Below are 23,069 nucleotides of genomic sequence, written 5' to 3' on the forward strand. Positions count from 1 at the left end.
TGGAATGAGGCAGCCAACAATACTGTGCTGGTTTAAGAAGGTCTGATCCACGCAATTTCTGCCCATCTTGCCAGAGGGGAGGAACTGGGCTTCAGTCTGGAGGCCACCCAGATAACCCCGCCTGCTGCTTTGTCATGAGCAGAATTATGTTGTTAGCACTTAAGGGAAAGTCTGCTCCTCCATTGGTTTACATGGCATCCTCACGGATCATTGTACTGAATGCCAATCTTTCAGAGGAAAAGTTCTTTTGGACAACATTTCTTTAGAGCCTTTACTTTTAAGAGCTTAAAATGTCTTCTGAGTTGTTCCAACACAGAATACGATAATCAAATATTGTTGTTCTGTTGCATCAACAGGGGGAGGGGGGGGAATCACAATCAAATCATATGTGAATGATTTAAGAAACCATTTAAGAAAAGGCAACTAGACACGACTGTAATATCTGGAGCTGATACCTGGTACTGGCACTTAAGACAAAATCAAATTGCTCTTTCAGTGTTCAATATTACCTGAACGCCGCCTTCAAAAACCCAAAACCCAATTAAGAGCCACTACACAGTGGTTTTGGGAGGCCCTCCTCTGCATCTCACCCCCTTTGAAGAACAAAAGCAAATTAGAACATTAATGCAGATGTTTGGAGTGCATTGATGGCATGGTTGAGTTGTGATTTACCTACTGATATACAGGCAGCAACCATTTTAGGCATGTCCAATTGACATATGGGTCTTTTGGGACCCGGAAGAGGGCAGAATGGGGTATAATGGGGGGGGGCGTAACAGGGCAGAGCACACTTATATGCACCCTGCCAAAGCATGTGAGGGCTGGGAATGGAATCCCTGTGGAAAAGAGAGAGTGATATAGGGCAGAATAGAAACATTTAAATTAATTAATTTTATCCTTTAAACTTATTAAATATATGTTTTGAACCACTCTGTTATCTTCAGATGAAGAGCAGTATACAAATTGAATAAATAATATTAATACTAATACTAATGATATAATACTAGGGGGGAACATCACTTATTGGATTTTCACTTGCCACAGCTGCTAAGGCTAAACACAAAGAAAGTGGCTATCCGAACCTTAAATATTTCCTACTTTCTACTGTGATGTTAACATATGAGAGTGCTAGTGGTGAAATAGTTAAACAGGTTACCCAATCAGAACCCAGGGGGTGGAGTCAGAGGGACTATATAACCAGCTCGGGGAGGGGCGAAGGGAGGAGTTCGTTGGGAGTTGGGTGGTTGGTTGGAGTGGGAGTGAATTGGGATAGAGTCTGTGGGTAGGTTGAGTTAGTGTAGCGAAATAAGCTGAGTCAGGAACAGTTAGGAGCTAGGAAGACAAGTAAATATCTGAGAGGTGGTTTAGTGAGTGAGAGCAGGTAGCGAAAGTTATAGGTCTGGATAGGCACCCCATGATTGTAATTGACTGATACCATTTATGAAACCACACGCTTGTTAAACTGCAATAAATAAACAGAAGTTTATGTTCCAATTTAACCCCGACTGGACTCAGTATCGTATCAGATAGGGCCTGGGTGGTGGCAGAGAGAAATAAAGTGGTGGCACAGGGATCAATAGACGGTGAAACGTCCAGGTACCCTGTGTGATCGCCACATCTACTTGTCTACCTATGATTCTTCATGAAGCGAGCATGCATGTTGGGAATATAAATTGTTTGCATTAGTTCAATTTAGTATATGAATCCTAGGGGAACAGGAACATAGGAAGCTGCCAAATCAGATCACCAGTGCATATAGCTCCGTCTTGTTTGTACAGTGACAGGCAGCAGTTTGCCACATTTTCCAACAGAAGCCCCCCCCCCCCCCCCCCGTCCCCCAAGAGATGCCAGGGATTGTGGTTAGCAACTCCTCCAGGTTTCAGTAGTTTTCTATGGAGGATAATTGCAGGCCAAATCTTCTCAATTTGAAGGAATCCAAAAGGGGGAGATTAATAGTGGGGGCCACACATAGTTGCCCAACACTTGATGGTTTGATGGATGCCACATATTGTCAGCAAACAAGGGTACAGCATTCCAGTATGGAGAACACAATTTAGGCATGTGCTTGGACGAACCTAAGCCTCTGCTAACGGAGCTAAACGTCTCCCACCTTTATCTTACCATTATTTGGTTCATATTTAAAGTCAAGCCAAGAATATCATGGCATATATATTAATATTTGCTTTCACTTGGATCCTTATCTTCACTTATGGTGGCAATTTCAAACCATCTAAGGCTGCACTCCTATATCTGCTTACCTAGAAATATGACCCACTGAATACAGTGGACTTCTGGGTAGAATTGCACTGTAAATGTGGACTACAATCTGTTACGTGATGGATGGATGTTTGAAATGATTCACTCCACACAAACCCTGCTCTTTCTACCCAAGCAACAGTGGATAGCTATGTCACATTTACTTGGAAAGCTTTTTATTGTTTCTGTAAAAGTCAATCATATCTTTGAAAAGTTCAAACAATGCACCACATCAATAAGTTATTGATTCCCACCACCTGGGCTGTTCTATAGGCTGACACATCGCAAGCTCAAAAGGAAAAGCTCCCATTACCCAAACCAGATTTGCTTCTCTAAGTGTATTATGTCTTGCCATTTCAAGGTGGGCGGGAAGCCTCAGATCTGATATTGTCTTTAACATTTACAATTCTATTTTTATTCAATTTATTGCGCCCTAGGGCAATCACACGTTATAAAAGTTCCATCCCTTTATCCATTTTACATCCACATTTCAGAGGTAGTTGGAAAAAGCATTAAAAACACACATGCATTTGAAAAGTTGGAGCTGTAATAAAGTTTTAGCTTTAAGAAAAGCAGTCTTTGAAAAATAGATAAAGCAATCAGATTGCTGCTGCTATTGCAGTGATTGGTAGTGGTGTATTTTCAATGGTCTGCACAACCTTTATGGATTTTAGGTATTCTTATCTACTTGTTCCTCATGTTCCCCATCCCCAAATTTACAGATCTCAAATGTACTCCAGCCTGAATCAATCCAGAGTTTGATTTTTCTCCTCTCGAAGCTATCACTTTACAAAGTGATAGATCCCATGGCGCTTCAGATTTAGAAGTAAACGGTAGCAGAAATACTCATCTCAGCTGGTCAATGGAAAGTAATTTTTTTTATGCTATTCCGTTTTTGTTCAGGAAAAAAAAATCATAGCATAGTTGTGTTTTTATAGCTTTTATAGTCAGTTAACATGCCTTTCTGTGGGACTAACCCGGGGGTCGGCAACCTGCGGCTCCAGAGCCTCATGTGGCTCTTTAAAGCCTTTGCTGCGGCTCCGGGGAGGAGGCGATGGGAGGAGGCGAGGAGCGGAGGCGAGGGGAGGAGGCGAGGAGCGGAGGCGAGGGGAGGAGGCGAGGGGAGGAGGCGAGGGGAGGAGGCGAGGAGTGGAGGCGAGGAGTGGAGGCGAGGGGAGGAGGCGAGGGGAGGAGGCGAGGAGTGGAGGCGAGGAGTCTTCTGCGCAGGGAGGGCGTGGCTAGTGGAGGGTTCTACTCACTGATGTACAGAGAAGAATCCCGGAGCTCTCTCTCCGCTTCCCCCATCTGCCCCCCTTTATCCCTGGTGTTGCGCTGATTTCCTCCCCCCTCTACCAAGCTGCTTCTCCCCCTGGTGCTGGGTCCTTTGCCTGCAGAATCTGGGAGCCTCCCCTTCGCCTCTCACTCTGATGTCAGTTCCCTGACATCGGGCATAGCAAATTTTGCTATGGAGCCCTCTGATTTCTAATTACGTCCCTGTTTTGGACCCCCGGTAGGCCAGCCATGGATAAAGGCAAGAAAAGAAAAATTTCTGAAGAAAACAGAATGTTTAATGATACATGGACAGAATCATTTGCATTCTCTACTGACAAGACTGGTTTACCAGTATGCTTAATATGTGGTGAGAAATTTGCAAACAACAAAAAGTCAAATATTGCAAGACATTTCCAGAATAAACACGCAGCCTTTGCAGAAAAATATCCAGATGGAGATGAGAGACGAAAAGCCGTTGCAGAACTTATGAGGAAGGTTGATAGGAGCAAAAATAATTTCAAGAATTGGGTGAAGTCTGCAAATTCCACAACATATGCTAGTTTTGTAGCCGCTCAGGAAATAGTCAAGCATGGGAAGCCGTTCACAGATGGAGAGTATATAAAAGAAGCATTCCTTAAGGTTTCGGAACATCTATACATGGACTTCAAAAACAAGAATGAAATTGTGCAGAAAATCAAAGACATGCCTCTGTCTGCGAAGACTGTTAAAGACAGAACCCTAAAAATGGCAGAAAACATTAGCAAACAGCAAATTCAAGACATTAATTCAGCTGTGGCGTACTCCATCGCCTGTGATGAGTCCAAAGATAAAGGTGATATTGAACAAATAGCGCTGTTCTGCCGATATGTGAACTCTTCTGGGCCACAGGAAGAACTGATTGAGCTGATACCACCAAAAGACCAAACAAGGGGTGAGGATATCTGTAAGGCTGTCCTGGACTTTTTAAGTGCTAAAAAAATAAACACCAACCACCTGGTCTCAGTGGCTACTGATGGGGCACCGAGCATGAGAGGAGCACAGAAGGGCTTTGTGGCTCTACTGCAGAAGGCACTGGGTAGAACGCTGCTGTCATTTCATTGCATCCTGCACCAAGAGGCATTGTGTGCTCAAACATTTCCCCCCGAATGCACAAAAGTGATGGATGTGGTCATTCAGATTGTTAATAAGATAATGGCAAAGGGTTTAAACCACCGCCAGTTTCGTTTGCTATTGGATGAGGTGGAAAGCACATATTCGGACCTCCTGCTCCACAACAAGGTCCGGTGGTTGTCCAGAGGCGAGGTGCTAAAACGCTTTGTCACATGTTTGGAAGAAGTAAAAACCTTCCTGGCCAGCAAAGAGCTTACCTTTGCTGAGCTGGAACAGCCAGAGTGGCTGGAAAAATTACATTTTATGGTAGACATGACAGCCCATCTAAACACGCTAAATACAACCCTTCAGGGGAAAGGAGGCACAGCCCTGCACATGCTGGAGGAGGTTTTGGCATTCGAGCGCAAGTTGACAGTGTTTGTCAAAGATTTCCAGAGAGGTACACTGTGGGAAAATGATTGCTTGTACATGAGAGCATAAGCAAGGTTCTTATTGTTACAGGGTGATTTCATAGCTAGAAGCATCCTTGGAGCATGAACAGTGCGTGGACAGCTCGTGCTGTCCTATATGATTGGCTAACGTGGCATGGCCTGATCTAGTGCGAAGGTCCTTATCTGCTTGCTAGAACAAATTGCTTGGCTTGTATTTTGTATCTTTCTGATTTCACACAATAAAAGCTGTGCTGCATGAGCCCTAGGGGCGGCCATATTTCGGAACCTACTATGGTGTGAGACTGATTTTTCCTTGAATGCCGAGCTGCAACTCGACAATTGGTGCCCCGTGTGAGGCCTCATTTTCTAGGGTACATCTCACTGTGGACACTGCCTCTGGCTATCTCTGGGCCACTCCTCTCAAAGGAGAGACCACTCGACATGTTATTCAACATTTAATGCGCTGTTTTGCTGTTATGGGAAAACCCCACACCTTAAAAACTGACAATGGCCCTGCGTACATTTCTCAGGCCTTTTCTGATTTTTGTTCTTTGTGGGATATATGGTTGACTCATGGCATTCCTTTCAATTCTACAGGGCAGGCGATAGTCGAGCGTTCTCATTTGACCTTTAAGACCCTTCTCAACAAGCAATTGGGAGGTCGATCGCCTACTGTATCTGAAATACCTAATGCTGTACATCAAGTATTGTTTACTTTAAATCATCTCTTGTATCCCCACAATAAAGATTTTACGCCTGCTGAACTTCATTTCCGGAAGGAGGAAGTATTGCAACGCCCTTTAGTGTCTTACAGGTTGCTTCCAGATCCACAGTGGAAGGGTCCAACTTCCTTGATTTCCTGGGGTCGCGGGTTTGCGGCAATTGACGTAGACGGAGTTCCCCGATGGGTTCCAGCCCGCTGCGTTCGACCCTGGCGCTCTTCTGTTGCCTCGTCTTCGCCCAAGGAGACACCAGCACCTTGAAACCGTATTTTACGCTGTTTGCCAGTGATGACCTCTCACCTGACCTCAACCCGCATTGCAGTTGGAGACATCGCCATATTGATGTGCCCTGGATAAAGTCAGCTTCCACAGCGGTTCCAGTGTTTCCTGGCACGTTGAAAGGCCGTCTTCAACCCTATCGCGTTGGCCCCCCTTCCCCCTGGGAAGCCACCGTTTCTACCACTTATCGTTACAGTTTTGCCGCCTCTTGTCTGGGAAATGAACCTGGCTTTGAAGGATGCCCTCGTCAGACCGGCATCGCTTGGGTTTTGCCCCCCAATAGCGACCATCCCATCTGTGTCTCCACGTTTCGTTGGGTTTGGATTTTTGGCTCAACAGTGCACGGAGCAGTACATGAGGCCTATTTACAGCAAATGGGCTCCTGTATCTGCAGGAATGGCTGTGTGGCTTCTCCTGGTTTGTGGTTTTTACATGCCAACAATCGAGCCACGAAATATCACGCAGGTTGCTCGGAAACAGCTATTGGAATAATTTACCATTCTCACCCTTATTGCCCCCCCGAGCAACCAATATGGCATCATCCTGAGTGGCCCCACAATTCCACTTCAAACGGATGGAGCCTCTCCGTGAACTTTGTAAAACGCCGCTTTCGTCGTGCTGCTTTTTTGCAGAAGGCCAGGAGGCCTGAACTTTATCATCAGATTTGGACTAACAATACTTACGTTAGAGACATTAATCATTTTGCTTCTATGCTTAACCTTTCTGATTGTTGGATGTGTATGCATATCCCTCCTCAATCAAAAAGATCTGGCATTCTATTACATGGTATTCCTATAAATGCTTCATATAAGATTGGCAATAATATGAAGGACAATCGCATAAGTTTACCTCCTGTATTTCTATCGCTTGTAGAATTAGCTCCTTATTGTTTTCATTTTAATCACAATAGCAAAAAATTTTTAGGTCATTATCCATATTGTAATTGGACACATGAATACATTAATGGATCTTCTTGTTTTCTTAATGTTACAACCATGACTGGCAGACCAAAGGTTTTAATTAATAATGTCACAACTTACATGACCTATGAACAACAAGCTGCGTGTAGAGACTTTTATGTTTGGTTCGACTGGATGAGAAAGAGCAGCAGAACTACATGTTTGCTTCAATCTGATTTATGGTTATTTTGTGGCACACGTGCCTACAAAGAAATCCCCTCTGCCTTTTCTGGTACCTGCACGTTAGGTATAGTAGTACCCTTGGTATATAAAATGGATAAGCTCCCAGCGGTCCGTTTGCGTAACAGAAGGGAAGTACTATCACCTATTTCTCAATATACAGGGACGGCCATCTCTAGGTCCCTTCTGCCTTCTTTAGGTGCAGCCATGAATTACCGTGATTTGCATAAATTGGCAAACTGGACAGAAAATTTGTTTAATTCCACCATTTTGGCTTTAAAAATGATTAACAAAGAAATATCAGAAATAAGAAATGTAGTTCTTCAACATCATTATGCTTTAGATGTGATCCTTGCTTCTAAAGGTGGAATTTGTGCCTTAATTCATTCTCATTGCTGCATGTATATAACTGATCAATCAACCAATATCTCTGCTACTATTGATCATATGGAACAAATGATAGCCCATAATCCTTTGAATCCACCTGAAGGTTTTGATCCATGGGAATGGTTGTCTTCTTGGTTACCTAATGGATTATGGTTAAGAAAAATATTATTGATTGTAATTGCATGTGTTGCTGGTTTCATTATGGTGTGTTGTTGCATTCAATGCATACCCTCTTTGATTTCCCAATGCACTGCATGGTGGTACCGACCACGGCCCACCACAGGGATTACAAGAGGAATTTATGTTGCAAAGTGTAGACGTTTAGGCAATGAAGTGTACGAATTGGACTAATGGTCCCTCTTTTCCTCTAATAGTATAAACAAGAAAAGGGGATATGTGGGAAAATGATTGCTTGTACATGAGAGCATAAGCAAGGTTCTTATTGTTACAGGGTGATTTCATAGCTAGAAGCATCCTTGGAGCATGAACAGTGCGTGGACAGCTCGTGCTGTCCTATATGATTGGCTAACGTGGCATGGCCTGATCTAGTGCGAAGGTCCTTATCTGCTTGCTAGAACAAATTGCTTGGCTTGTATTTTGTATCTTTCTGATTTCACACAATAAAAGCTGTGCTGCATGAGCCCTAGGGGCGGCCATATTTCGGAACCTACTATGGTGTGAGACTGATTTTTCCTTGAATGCCGAGCTGCAACTCGACAGTACACTGTCTCACTTTCCCTCTTTGAGAGAGTTCAAACAAAGTCATGATACGATAAATTTGGAATATTTCAAGTCTGCAATCACCGCAATGCAAAGCTCGTTTGGGAAACGATTCTGTGGGTTCAGAGAGGAAAAAAACACATTATCCTTCCCTGTCACTCCCCTGGCGATCGATCCATCCCTATTGAATATGACTGCATTTCCAGGTGTAAGTCAACCTGATCTTGAGCTGGAACTGGCCGATATAGCCAACAAAGATATATGGGTGTCCAAGTTCAAATGCTTGACCGCTACTCTTGAGGATGTTGCCCGTCAGAAGGCCATTCTGGCTCAGAATCATAAATGGAGTGATATTGAAAACCTTCCCAAACAGGACAAACTTGTATTCGAAACATGGAATGCCATCCCCAACACTTATATAAACATGAAAAAGTATGCATTTGGAGTCCTGTCGATCTTCGGTTCCACATATGTATGTGAGCAGGTCTTCTCCAACATGAACTATATTAAAAACAAACACCGATCACGCCTCACAGATGACAGCTTGCAAGCCTGTGTGAAAATGAAGGTGACGTCTTACAGCCCTGATGTGCAGACACTGAGCACTGAGGTTCAGGAGCAAAAGTCCCATTAACCTGGTTACCTGGTTGTAAATTAAATATTTTAATTAGCTATTTGTCCTTTTTTCTTGAGATTGACAGCTGACTGCACGATCCTGTATATACAGCATTAAGGCAAGAAACAATATATACAGTGTTATATTTGTTTTAAATGTTGCAATGTTTTTGCGGCTCCCAGTTGTTGTTGTTTTTTTGGAAACGGGTCCAAGTGGCTCTTTTTGTCTTAAAGGTTGCAGACCCCTGGACTAACCTGATTCCTTGTGTCTGAACTATCAGTTTCTGCCCCTCTTTGTAGGAGTCAGAAAAAAGTGCTTGCTTTGCTTTTATTATTTCGGTGAATTTCAGTGAAATGTGAGCAGAAATTGCCAACATTCATTTATTTATCTCATGTCTAGAATAGAAATCAACCCAGCAAATGTGATCAGTGTTTGCTGCTGTTTCTAGTCTGCAGATTAGAGATAACATTGCATAACTGATTGCTCCCCACAATTTATATTGAACTTCCTTTGCATTGAAATGAAAGGTGTGGAATAACAGAATGAGAACATAATTAATTATATAAAATTTCACCATAGTGGGCAGTGAGGTGAATAATGTAGTCTTTGTCATAATCTGAACTGCAGCCGAATGGAAACAGCACTGCTTGTTATGAATATGGGATGGAACAGATATTGATGCCTGCTTACAACCCACACTTTCCAGTGCATTTTCCCATCACTTTACTTATAAATAAAAGTCTGCTTTGTGGTTTGTTGTTATTTCTTGCACAAGAGCACTGATCAGCTTTAATTGCACAACCTGAATATGCAATAGTAAGTCTGGAAGCACCCTTAAACACAGTCCCCTTGTTGATGAGTTTATAACCTTGTTTGGCCGTAAAGTTTACTGATAGCCTTAGGCAAGTTGCTTACATTTTGTTTAACTTAGAACCATAGAATCATAGAGTTGGAAGGGACCCCGAGTATCCAAACACCTGCAATGCAGGAATCTCAACACGGTGGTTCCCCAACTAATTTGAAACCATACCTGACCCTGCTTAGCTTCGCAAATGTGCTAGCAGCGTTATTGCTGCATCACTTGCTTTACAGGATTGCTATGAAGCTAAAATGCTTTTCTAATGTCCTTGGGGGGGGGGAAGGAAACACGAATAAGTTCACCATAAGTAGCTCATTCTTTTCAGTGATTGTCACTTCCATCTATGGCAAATAGTTAAGCTGTTTTGGGGGAGTGGGGCACATGCCGCTGCCTGAAGTATGGCTAAATGAGATGAATGGATTACCCTGTATGAGGGATGACCAATAAGATGCCCTGCAGATGTTGTGGAACTCCATCTCTCATCAGTTCAAACCAGCACAGTCAATTGTCAGGGATGATGAGAGCTGTAGTTCAGCAACATCTGGAAAGTACCACTTTGTCACTATAGGCTCTTTTAAATGTGATCTTCATATGAAATAATTAATTATATAATTATGGAAGTGAGAGATGGACCATAAAGAAGGCTGATTGTCAAAGAATCAATGCTTTTGAATTATGGTGCTGGAGGAGACTCTTGAGAGTCCCATGGACTGCAAGAAGATCAGACCTATCCATTCTTAAGGAAATCAGCCCTGGGTGCTCACTGGAAGGACAGATCCTGAAGCTGAGGCTCCAATACTTTGGCCACCTCATGAGAAGAGAAGACTCCCTGGAAAAGACCCTGATGTTGGGAAAGATGGAGGGCACAAGGAGAAGGGGACGACAGAGGGCGAGATGGTTGGACAGTGTTCTCGAAGCTACCAGCATGAGTTTGACCAAACTGCAGGAGGCAGTGGAAGACAGGAGTGCCTGGTGTGCTCTGGTCCATGGGGTCACAAAGAGTCAGACACGACTAAACAACAACAAAAATGTGAAATGTGATTTTCTAACATCTTTGAATATCATATTCAGGTGTACATGGAATCGAGGGAACAGTAGAGCAGACCTGATGCAATTTTCGCTGGTTGAAAAGTGCTTTGATATTGCCAAGTCTTTAAAAATAATAATTCAGTAATGAGGAGGAGGTTTCTTAGAAACACTACTTACCCAAAGTGCTGGAAACAAAGGAACACCCTTTGGGCAAACCCGAGAATGGATATCTGATTAAATTGCTGCTTGCGCTTCAAAAAGCTCTCTTAACTTAGTATCTATAATCCACTTATGAGCATGATTCACACATAGAACATCAATAAATATCTCCATAATTTAAAGGCCTGCAGTCATTTCCTCTCCACAGGGAACCCAGCGGACTCCACTTCTGTGAAGGGTATTAGGGTTCTCTAAAAAATCTCAGCAGCATCACTGAACTACAGTTCTCAAAAAACTGATATAAATATCTGGTACTGATCTGCCTCTGGAATATCTTCCAGGATATGGAAAGCAATAATGGAAAGCAATAATGGCTGTTGTGTGAGACAGAGGTACTGCTGCCAAGTCAACAAAAATGAAAGCAATCAATCAATAAAAGGCAGCATACTGAGAAAGAAAATCTCATTACTTTGGCAGCAGAGTTTGCTGCCAACTCAGTGTCCAACACCAGGTTTTCAGCAACTTGGAAGCGGTTCAGGCTGATGATGGGCTTTTTGGCGCCTCACTTTTCTGTGGACCAGGAAGGACCAGCCTACATCACCAGCCTTGACCACAGGACTCATAATCCATGTAACTGATCTAGTCTACAATTGCTGTGTCAAGGTCATTTTGACTTTGGTCTGATGTTCCAATTTATAACTTAAACTGGACTGATTAATAAACCCATTAGTTTCCTTGTTTTGGCTTTGATTTATTTACTATCAATAGTTTGTTGGTGTGAGGGCCAGTCACTATGGAGATACAAGCTGTACCACTGTATCACTGTTGGAATCTAGAACTATAATCCTTGAGCTGTTGCCTTTATCCTCATTTAGGACTAAGTCTGCATAGTCCTAAATCTCCACAGACTGAGCCTTATATCTGCGTATACTACAAAATGCATATTCTAATCATGAGCTGCTGTCAACATTTGTGTTAATTCCAATATGTACTTCAAACATAAAAATAAAAGAAATGATAGAAGTGATATGGAAGGCAATAACAGCTGTCAAATACTTTCACAAAAAATCATATTATTTGGACTTTGTATCCTCTGCATTAGTATAATGTTTACAAAAAAGAAAATAATGATAGCAGGAAGGAAGGTACATAAATGCAGATTGACAATGCACATTGAATGTCCCTCTGTAAAAAATCGTCATCATCATGGATCTCTTTTAAAAATGTATTTATGAAGAGAATTGGCAAAAATAAAGGCACTTAGTAAAGGGACACAGGAGAAGGCAAGAATGCAAAAGAAGACAAATTGTTATGTTTCAAATGACAGACCACAGCAAAAACTTCTTAAATAGCAAGCTGAGTATTCAGAGAGGTAGTTATCTTTAAAAGCTTGCAAATCAGGTGCTATTGTCACTCTCTGCTTTTACGTAAATACAGTGGTACCTCAGGGTAAGTACTTAATTCATTCAGGAGGTCCGTACTTAACCTGAAACTGTTCTTAACCTGAAGCACCACTTTAGCTAATGGGGCCTCCCGCTGCTGCTGCGCCACCGGAGCCCGATTTCTGTTCTCAACCTGAAGCAAAGTTCTTAACCTGAAGCACTATTTCTGGGTAGCTGAGTCTGTAACCTTAAGGTACCACTGTATTTGGAATAAAATCCTTTCCCTCAGTATTGCTAAAATCAAGTTGTTTTAACTTGGTGGGATAACTACCGTAATGCAAACACTCAGGTCTGAAATCGTGTCTTACCTCTCTTAGGTGGGGAGGAGGGAAAAGGAAACTTTATATTTGTGAACTTCCTTAACTTATCTTAGCATCCAGACCTATACATGATGTAGAATGGTTACGGTTTAAATCATGTTATAAATTATAGCCATCTCTATTTACACTCTGATTTCTGTACAGATATTCACATCATTTAGATCAGGAGTTGGCAGACTTTAGAGTTGCTGAAACTTTTTTCTTTTTTAACTCGAACTCCAAGATCTACCAGCCAGGGCCAGGTACAAAAGACTATCTCATTAGAATGAAAGGACAACATGCACATGAGCATATTCTGAGCCTGTGAGTTTGTTTTCAGTGGCAGCCCATTCAGCAAAAGCACATTTCCTCTCCCTCAAAGAATCATGGGAACTGTAAATTGTCAAGGGTCATGGGAATTAGAATCATAGAATTGTAGAGTTGGAAGGGATCCACAGGGTCACCTGGTACAATTCTCTGCAGTCCATGAATCAGAACTAAATAACTAAACTACAGTTTCCAGGATTCTTTTTTGGAGGGAGGGTAGCTTTAAACGTATGGTATGTACAGTTCATGTCAGGCTTCAGGGACTCACTTCCTCTCCCCCTTTGGCAGTAGGTAAGCAGAACAAAGCGAAAGGAGTCTCTTACCAGTTAGAAATTATAATGATCACAGTGAGAGAATCCATTCCTAGGAATGAAGGTGCTCCCAATTAAGGGTTCCACCCACTTCCTCCCTAGTCATCCACGTCACTTCTGCATCTTGCAACCTGGTCTCGCAACCACTGTGCTTTCTGTGCTGCCATCTTATCTGCCCTCCTTGACCTTGTGCTGAGTGGATGGACGCGTTCCAACAAAAGTGAGTCTGTTAACTCTCTCTTTCCCAGTTCTTTTTCTCCTAGCTGTTCACCACCCAGTTCTTCCCAACTTCTGTCTTCTGAACTACGTCCCTCTGCAAACCACTGTTCCAAATCTATACTGTCCCACTGCTCCTGGAAAGATTCAGGATCCTGGTCAGGGGGGAGGGGGAGGCTCCCACCATTCCTCCTCAGTGCAGCCCCCCTCAGCACGGTCCCTGACAGTATTTTCAATATACTTTTCAAGTATTTTCAAACAAACATCCATTCCTGGTTAGCTTTATTCATTTCAACAGGCTCATTTAGGTAGGGAAAACTCATTTTGTTGTTCTTGCCTTTGGGAACAAACAAGCCTTGCTGATTCACTGCAGAGTAGAACTACAGTACCTTCTGCCCAGTCTAATTTAGAGGTGTTCCGATATCTCCTCCATTTTGCCATCTTCATTCGCCTGTTTATGAGGCTTCATCTGCTGCTGTCTTTCTTCACATCTAAGCAAAATAATTTCCTTCAGTAATCCATAGCTCCCTTATTACGTAGCATTAGGATGCCTTTCATCGACTGTATTTGTTTCATCCTCTAATTTTGTAATTTCTTTCAAAAGCAATCTACTTTCTCTCACTTCATTTGTTCTTTATAGAGCCGTTATCCTTATGGCTTCTGACTCCTGTTTGGCCCTCAGTCTTGATGAATGGCTTAATTAACTTGTATTACCAATGCGTAAATGACCAATTTCCATCACGTTGAAGACCATCTCCCTTCATTGTGCTTAGCATGCAAATCTAGGTCCTAATTTTGAACCTCACCTTTCGTTTTCGGAGAGAAAGCTTCTGCCACCCACTCTACCCTCCCTACAAAAAAAACAAGCAAAGGGGGGGGATGATGAAAGGGATGTTGTTGACTCAAAAACAGAAGGCCGAAATGAGAAGTTCAATTTTAAAATAATCTTGAGAAATTAAAGCTAGTGTCGTGGCTTTTTTAGAGTATGAGATCTGAACTTTTCAGTCATTATGTCTACAATGCAAAGGTTTTCTGCTTAAGAAAAGATTGTTCTGTGAACCACCCCGAGACTTCTGGGTATAGGGCCCTATATAAATTCAATGAATGATCATAATAATAATATTAGTTCCACTGAAATCTGTAAAAGCCATGCCAGGATATTGGCCCATGGATTGCAGCCTATGTAACTGTGGAGTGTGGTAAGACTATGCTTCGTGTATTGGGTAAAATTACCATTGATGTTTATTATGCTGCTGTCACTGGTTGAGATGGGAGAAAAAAAATGAACAGGAGAAATAGCAAGTAGCAGTATAAAAAGTACACTGCATCTTTTTATTAAAAAAAAAATAAATTCTCCCAGTTTGGAATATGTTTATAATGACTTGTTAATTATACACAATAAGCACACAAAGCTTTTAAAACCAAACTGCTGAATATATGGAAAGAAGCTAGAGCATTAATAAACTCTAAGCAGATCACACACACACAGACATACATACGCACACACACACAAAAAACTTAAAGGACAAGTTGTCAAAAAATATCATTAAGAATCCAAGCTTCATGCTCTTTAAGTAATCATGTTTTTGACTATGATCAATGAATTTTTGCCACTTAATCAAAAAGGGGTACTCAACAAAAAATTTGGTAGTGGATTTATGGCAATATTACAAGATGTATATCATAATAGCCAGGCAAAGGTTGGGATAAATAGACCAGGATCAAATCCATTTCACATGCAGTGAGATATGACACAGGGGTGCCCTTTGTCACCCTTGTTCATTGCTCTTACACAAAATGAAGTACCAACAGTAGTCAAACCAGAGAGGGAAAACTCATTTACCTTTACGTACATTTTGTGTCTTATTTATAAGGACTTTTTTTGTTTTGTTTTGGCAGTTCTTATTTTCATTTTTAGGTGTTTGGTTTGTCGTTCATTTCTGTTGAATACATTTTTTCTTGTTTATACATTTTATGTTTGTCATATTTTTATTTTAAAAACACACTTGATAATTTGTTCCATGAGGCGTTATGAGAAGGTGTCACATTTTATACTCACTATCCCATTTGCTATGTGTGTTATTTCTATATTTATAGTGCCCTTGAGGAAGGAGTTCTTTCAAAAATATGTTGGGCACAGACTAAATTTTCATTTCTCCAGTATTTAGTCCAGCTGGCCATATTTCCACATCCTCATGTTTTCTTTTTTATTCCCTGCAAAAATATTTCCTATCATTGTATTTTTGCATGCAACTTTGCCATAATAGACACATTTTTGCAAGCATCGCCCCCTTAAAACCATGTATTTCTGTGTGCTTGTTTCCATGAAAGTATGGATTTTTATACATTCAGGGTTTTTTGTTTGGAGAACTGCATTGCAAAATTCAAAGAAGCACAAACTTTGAAAGACAGCTGTGTTTAGTTTACAAATTGAGGAAGGATGAATTGGGTAAGGGAACCAATGCACATTTCTCCCCCATCATTACCCATTGATCATCCTCATTGTGTGTTGTCAAAGAATGGATTGGCACCAGCAGCATTAAAGGACAACACATCCAGAGCCAGTGTGGTGTAGTGGTTAAGAGCGGTAGACTCGTAATCTGGTGAACTGGGTTCGCTTCCCCGCCCCTCCACATGCAGCTGTTGGGTGACCTTGGGCCAGTCACACTTCTCTGAAGTCTCTCAGCCCCACTCACCTCACAGAGTGTTTGTTGTGGGGGAGGAAGGGAAAGGAGAATGTTAGCCGCTTTGAGACTCCTTCGGGTAGTGATAAAGCGGGATATCAAATCCAAACTCTTCTTCTCTTTTTCTTCTTCTCCATCTGAAATTACATAACTGCAAGTGGCTGAAGTTTCACAACAAATAACTACTTGTGAGTCAGTTAAGGAGAAGTAGAATTATAATGTTACCTATGTAATGACACAATTATTGCAGGAGATATACTGCCATATTCATTTGTTGAACATCTAGCATTTCAAAAGCTCTAATGCAGTGAGCTTGAAGATGACAGGCCCACTTCTCAACACGAGCTCTCTCTGCTGCAGGATAATATATAAAGCTCTTGGAAGGACCATTTGTAAAGAAATCCACTTCACCAGTCCTGTTTGGACTAGCAATCAATCAGAAGGGTGTCTTTTACAGTGCATTAGGTCAGAATTACTATTTGTTAAGGTGCCAGGCAGCCCTCGGCACCTGTAGATTTGGAAAAAGTAACACAGCTGCTTGTATTCAATCCAAGCTGAATGAGTCCATCATTCAGCGGCTGCATCCTTTGGGCATAAAAGTGGGCTATAGATTTGCCAGTGGGCTCTTGATAATGGCAAAGCAGCTGTGTACTCCAAACTCAAACACATTCATTGTGCAGCCCACTCTTAGAACTTCAGGGGAAGAAGGTGAAGGAAATTCTTAGAAATTTGGTCAAAGCCATTGAAAATGTTTGACAATGCAAAGAATCTGGCCAGTTCCATCATTCTTGTCTGCTGCTCCTGGCAAGTATATTTGTGTATATCCTTATAAAAGTAAAATAAAGCTGCAAAAAGACGCATGTGCTCTTCAGAAAGTTGCCACAATTGCAGTGTTTCTCTACCTCTCTTTTAAATCGGAACCAGTGAAGGCGGTGAAGGTCCTGTGTGAGTGCCTGGAGGCGGTTGGAGGATGGATGGCGGCTATGGACTGAGGCTGAATCCTGACAGCCTGGGAGTTATTTTGGACTCACAGCTGTCCATGGAGGCGCAGGTCAACTTTGTATCCAGGGCAGCTGTGTACCAGCTCCATCTGGTACGCAGGCTGAGACCCTACCTGTCCGCAGACTGCCTCGCCAGAGTAGTGCATGCTCTAGTTATCTCCCGCTTGGACTACTGCAATGCGCTCTACGTGGGGCTACCTTTGAAGGTGACCCGGAAACTACAACTAATCCAGAATGCGGCAGCTAGACTGGTGACTGGGAGCGGCCAACGAGACCATATAACACCAGTCTTGAAAGACCTACACTGGCTCCCAGTACGTTTCTGAGTACAATTCAAAGTGTTGGTGCTGATCTTTAAAGCCCTAAATGGCCTTGGCCCAGTATACAGGAAGGAGCGTCTCCACCCCCCATCGTTCTGCCTGGACACTGAGGTCCAGCGCCGAAGGCCTTCTGGCGGTTCCCTCACTGAGAGAAGCAAAGCTACAGGGAACCAGGCAGAGGACCTTCTTCATAGTGGCACCCGCCCTGTGGAACACCCTCCCATCAGATGTCAAAGAGAACAACTACCAGACTTTTAGAAGACATTTGAAGGCAGCCCTGTTTGTGTGACATTTTAATGTATTTTTAATATTTGTTGGAAGCTGCCCAGAGTGGCTGGGGAAACCCAGTCAGATGGGCGGGGTACAAATAAATAACAACCACCACAACAACAATAATAATTAATGGATGTGGGGTTACCAACCAGGAGGGGGAGCTGCATAGGCAACCATGCATATCTTATTGGTAGGCATAGGAGCCAACTCCTAGGTGCTGAGGTCCCTTCGGCTCCCCCAATAAAATATTTGAGATGGCCTGGGCTCCCTAAAGTTGATAGGCTTTGCCATTCAAATGGTGTGTGTGTGCCACACCATGTGATCGATTATGCATGGTTGGGTTTACCTGCCCCCCCCCATATTTTATTCAAGTTGGCATGCCTGTTGGTAGCCAGCCTATAAGCATCCAAGTCTCAGAGTTTCCCCAGCTCTAGGGGTGAAATTAGTACTTCTTGGCCCCACCAAAACATTATCCTTTAAAAACTACTCTCTTTTTTGTTGCTATTGGATATTGTTCATACCCATTGCTTCCCTTCTTTCCTATTGTTTCAGTGGCATACTTTTTTTTAACCATTACTGTTGTTCTACGAGTTTAAACATCCTCATTTTTCACACTTTCTGATCCATGCTTTTTTAATGTTGACATATCAGACTAGGTGCATCATGAAGGCTATTTTTAAAGTTTGTATAGCTCAGATATCAGTTTAAACATTGCACACATCAAACACACAGCAGATTAGAAAATTGCAAACTGTAGGCAATTAATAGATATTTAAACTCACGGGATCAAACAGGGCCTGTAATCCAGATGATTGTCCAGAGCAAATATACTCTAAACCCACTCAGAAATTACATTCCACATGCTGTCATGAATGGAAACTTTGAGAGAGAGGTATTAGACCAGTTCAAACACAATTAACACCGATATGTCGATAAAAACATTCGTTACAGATAAAATGCACTGAGAGAGCTTCATGCCAGGAAAGTTATAATACAATATTGCGGATTGCATAGGTGAATATAAATATCATGCTGCAGTCCTAAGCTCCATTGAATTTAATATGACTTACTTTTGAGTAATAATAATAATAATAATAATAATAATTATTATTATTATTATTATTATTATTATTATTTATATCCCATCCTCCCCAGCTGAAGCCGGGCTCAGGGCAGCTAACAACAATAAAATAGTACAACATACCAAAATCATTCATTATAAAATTAACTCAAATCAAACTGATGGCAACCACTGGGCCAGAGCTCTGCGAAGATTGCCAAAGGAGGTTAGAACTGCGCTGCTACCTTCAAACTAATAACAACATCCCTTCTCCCCAACATCATCGGAACTACTTTAAATGCTTTAAAAACTGCCCAGGAGATATGATTGAAGTGTAGCAGAAAAATGCTTATTATAAATAAATAGCATGTGCAACTAGAGAATGGACAGATCAGTCTATTCCTGGTCCATGTCACTTCCACATGTGTTCATTCCTAAATCCATTCAATATTGTTTCCTCATTAATCTGCGGAATGAGATTTGATGCAGGATGAGGCTGCCCAGAACATTCCTCAGCATTAAGAAGCAATTAGCTAACTATTTCATTCCCATGGCAACATATTTGCCAGGAAATTAGAACTCTTTTGTCAAGTCCTAAAAGGCTATGGGGTGGGGTGGGGTGGTCCACTGTCCCTCGGACCTTGTGGGAGGCTGGACTATATTTTGGAGAAAATATATGAACGAATTCCTATGCCTCACAAATAACCCAGAGATGCATTTTAAATAAAAGCACACATTCTATTCATGTAAAAACATGCTGATTCCCGGACCGTCCACAGGCTGGTTTTAGAAGGCGATTGGGCTGGATCTGGCCCTCAGGCCTTAGTTTGCCTACCCATGCGTTAGACTGTACACTCTGCAATTTTTGAAATACTAAATGGTTTTTAGATGCCTTAAAATGAAATAAGCAATATAAGTTGTTTCCAAGTAAGGCTAATTCTGAGCATAAATGTAGAAATACCTAAAACTCTATATTTGTTTACATTTTGAGTTACTAGTATCATGCTTCTGTTAAAACACTCATCTTTCAGCATGAGGCAGTAGCAGCGCAATCTTTTACATGTCTACTCAGACGTAAGCCCCACTGACTTCAGTGTGGCTTACTACCAAGTAAGTGCATGCAGTTTTGCAGCCTAAATGAATGTAAGCATTGGATAGCAATTGGTAAAGTCTTCCCTCTGGGATCATCTCATGTCCCTCCTAAAGCCATGGTTTTGTAATACATTACTTCTTATTTTTATTTTCATTTGTTGGATATCAGTAATGGTCTGGCTGGCAGTTACAGATTTTATTTTTATCCCAGTGGTTTATATACTTAATTGAATCCTTAATCCTTCATTATTATTTTTTCCCTTTTAAACACAGGAAACCAATTACAACGTTCGGCTTCCATTCACCTCCGGATCTTTAATCCTCTTGAGGATCCTACTGATGCTTCTGTAAATTGTAATTAAGAACAGAAATAGGGCATGCTATGTTACACATCAAGCTTGCTATTGAACAGGCAACTTTCATTAAGAAATAATCACCATCTCTGCATGAATAGAGTTGGAGGTTATGATAGCCGGAGGGTAATGATGGATGTGAGCAGACTTTTAAATAGTTTGAGCTCATATAGTCCCTTTGCATCTAGGCTACGTCTGGCAGCCAGACTTCAATGCAGTTCTGCTGATAAAGCTATTTTTGTTCCAAACTGTCATTTGAAAGCTTGGCTGATTAAACTACTAAGGCTGCAATCCCATGCACACCTAACCAAAATCAAGTCCCAATCCCATTTTGACGTGCTTCTGAGTAGACATGCATTGGGTTGTGCTGCAAATCACTTTTCTGCCATTGGTTTTTGATTAAGTCTACATGACAAGATTAATATAGCTATCTATTAATCACAGCTTAATGTTTCTCCAATGACGTTTTCATGGGTTTGGTTTTTTTTTACTCTAATGATTCCGCAGTTCCTGTTTTCTGTTATGCCTAAATAATTTAGTTGCATTACATGAATTACGGGCTCAATCCTGCACTTGAGATACATTCACTGAGGAGTGATAGAATATGATGGCTATCCTGGCGAAACTGATTTAGGGTGAGAGAACTTGAGTTATGCTGGTGAACTTTGAAGACCCAGTGCTACCCCATGCCAGCATATTGGTTCTATTGGTATAAGGTTCCAAGCCAGAACTGAGGTAGGGGTGGGGCATGAGCGGCAAAGGGTTGTACTGGACTTATGCCCAATCCTACACCAGAGCTTTTCATGCTGGTGACACACTTTTTAGAGATGCATCATTTCACAACACAGTAATTCAGTTTTGCATCATTTCGTGACACAGTAATTCAGTTTTATTAGCAAACCAGAGGTTAACGTAACCCTCTTCCAGCCTCGGGAGGAGTGTGGAGGGCCAACACACTAACATGCCAGGACACACAGTTTGGAAAGCTCTGTCCCACACCCCTTTAGACTCCGCTCCCCCGGCCCAATCTCACAACAGCTCAACTTCAACCACAAAAGTGGTGTGAGGGAAATACCTGCCATAGGATTAAATGGAGCGGGGATATTTACTGCCTTCCTAGGACCCCCTACTTCCACTTACCTCATAATGAGATAGAATAGGATTTGGAGTAACTCCACATCCAGTCAAAGCACACCAATGCCCACATATAAGCTCTCACCAGAGAGACAATAACCCTGGACTCTGAGACTGTGCATTCTCACTTGCAAACTAGTGCTCTATCAACCTAAATTATTACCACAATAAAAACCCAGCAACCAATTAACATTTCTTGGCCTTATAATTTTGAATTTGAAGGAAACCCCGGAAACACTCCTTAGGTTTTTCTCAATGCTTGGAAATGAATTTTCACAGTGCTAGATTTCATATATGATTACATCAAGGTTCTTTGGGTGAAGTCTCTTACCAAGGCACAGATATCCTCTTGTGCGGGGAAAAACACCCTGTTGAAAGAACATTCTGTTAACCACGGGTATTACTGTAATGCTCTCTACATGGGGCTACCCTTGAAAATGGTCCAGTAGTGGCAGCTGGTGCAGAATGCAAGGGGAGACTGCATCAGTTTTGATCCTCAAAATACTGTACTGGATGCCTGTGAGCTAGTGGGCCCAATCCAAGGGGCTGGTACTATTGAACAAAGCCCTGAATTACTTAGGACCAAGTACTTGAAGAAGCACCTTCCACAGAACCTTCCAACCCAGATTCTCCAGTTGCAGAGAGACGGGCTGCTCACAGTTTTGTCAGTGGGAGTGGGAAAGAGGGTGGTGATATGAGGCACTGGGGTTCTTGACGAAGGGGGTATTTATGGAACTCTCTCACAGGTGAAATCAGGCAGTCCTCTACCTTGGCTATGTTGCGGGCCTTCGAGTTTAGTTTGGTATGAGACTTCACTGTGCTTTCAATGAGGTCTTCAAATGTTGTATGATTTATTGAAGGCGTATCCAATGTGGTACCCTCCAGATCTTGCTAGTCTTCAACTTTCAACAGTCCCAGAAAGCCTGGTCAATAGTCAGGGATAAGTAGTCCAAAAACATCACATTGGGTAGCCCTGATTTATTGTATTATTGTATGGTGTCTGTCACCCTGAGCTCCATTTTGGGAGGAAGGGCAGAGTACCAATGTAATTTGTTAATACACACATTAACATTAGTTGTGAGAATAGCTGCAAGGTATCAGTGAATGGAAGGACCATAGCAGAGCATCCATCTGTTTTGTGTGCCAAAGGTCCGTGCTTCAATCTCTGGCATGTCTAGGTATGGCTGGGATAGACTTCCTGTGTGAAACCTTGGAGAGCTCTTAAGCTAGGTGGACCCAAGGATCTAACATAACATAATATAACATAAGGTAGCTGCCTGTGATCCTATGGAACACAACAGCAGATTGTACATCCCAGAACATTGGAGAATACCTAACGTGTCTGTTCTGTATAGAAATAAGTGCTGGTATTTCAGACCTCTGAAACACAGGAAGAAATTCAGATAAGGAGAATTTCAGATACACCCATATACTGAACACATCCTTAGCATTTCTGCAGAAAATCTCCCTCACCCCTACCACACAACTGGGAATCCACAAGAATCCAGTACTGTTCAAATTAAATAGATACACAACTCAAACCCATATATGTTTACTGGAAAGAACATCCCATTGTGT

Source organism: Podarcis gaigeae, assembly GCF_964106915.1.
Source record: "Podarcis gaigeae genome assembly, chromosome: 4".
Taxonomy (NCBI): Eukaryota; Metazoa; Chordata; class Lepidosauria; order Squamata; family Lacertidae; genus Podarcis; species Podarcis gaigeae.